Source organism: Myotis brandtii, unplaced genomic scaffold, assembly GCF_000412655.1.
Source record: "Myotis brandtii unplaced genomic scaffold, ASM41265v1 scaffold2900, whole genome shotgun sequence".
Taxonomy (NCBI): domain Eukaryota; kingdom Metazoa; phylum Chordata; class Mammalia; order Chiroptera; family Vespertilionidae; genus Myotis; species Myotis brandtii.
This window is the reverse complement of record NW_005361077.1, coordinates 3,593-4,372: the sequence shown is the minus strand read 5'-3', so window position 1 is coordinate 4,372 and position 780 is coordinate 3,593. Positions and strand designations below refer to the sequence as shown.

Here is a 780-nt window from a genome sequence, read left to right as displayed (position 1 = left end):
TTCACTCTTTCTAAAAATCAATGGAAAAAATATCCTTGGCTGAGTATTAACAACAACAACAAAAAAGAGGAGCCTAAGGAGACATGATGACTAAATGTAATGTGGTGTCCTAGATGAGATCCTGAAACAGGAAAAGGACATGGGTAAAAATTAAGGAAATGTGAATAAAGTATTATTTAGAGAGGCTTGGTAACTAGTCCAAAATCTTACAGTTAGTTAAGAGTAGAAGCCTTAGGATCCAGAACCAGAGAGCAGTCTGACTCTGAGGCCAGTACTGCCTCTCTTTATTAACAACAAGCCTGGCTAGTGCGGCTCAGTGATTGAGCATCGACCTATGAACCAGGAGGTCACAGTTCTATCCCTGGTCAGGGCACATGCCCGGGTTGCAGGCTTGATCCCCAGAAGGGGGTGTGCAGGAGGCAGCCAATCAATGATTCTCTCTCATCACTGATGTTTCTATATCTCTCTCCCTCTCCCTTACTCTCTAAAATCAATAAAAATATCCTATATAATAAAAGTCTAAACATGCAAATTGTCCCCTCGGGAGTTTGACCGACCGGAGTTCGTCAAATTGTCCCCTCGGGAGTTTGACCGACCAGGAGTTCGTCCGCTCACTATGACATGATGTTCGCTGACCATCAGGGGGCGGCGCAGAACAAAAGAAGGCCACGGCCAGCAGCCGGCAACTGGGGAAAGGAAGGCCCCGATTGGCCTTGATCACCGACCAGGCCTAGGGACCCTACCCATGCACGATTTCATGCACCGGGCCTCTAGTTGTTG

The 780-nt window shown here is 46.9% G+C and overlaps 1 protein-coding gene across 1 annotated transcript in view; it reads right to left on the bottom strand.

Annotated features, from left to right (window-relative positions):
- The window catches only part of LOC102243555 (cyclic GMP-AMP synthase), a gene marked incomplete at its 5' end in the record, with an annotated part of 8,070 nt that overhangs the window by 6,254 nt on the left and 1,036 nt on the right, over positions 1-780 (bottom strand). The window lies entirely within an intron of this gene.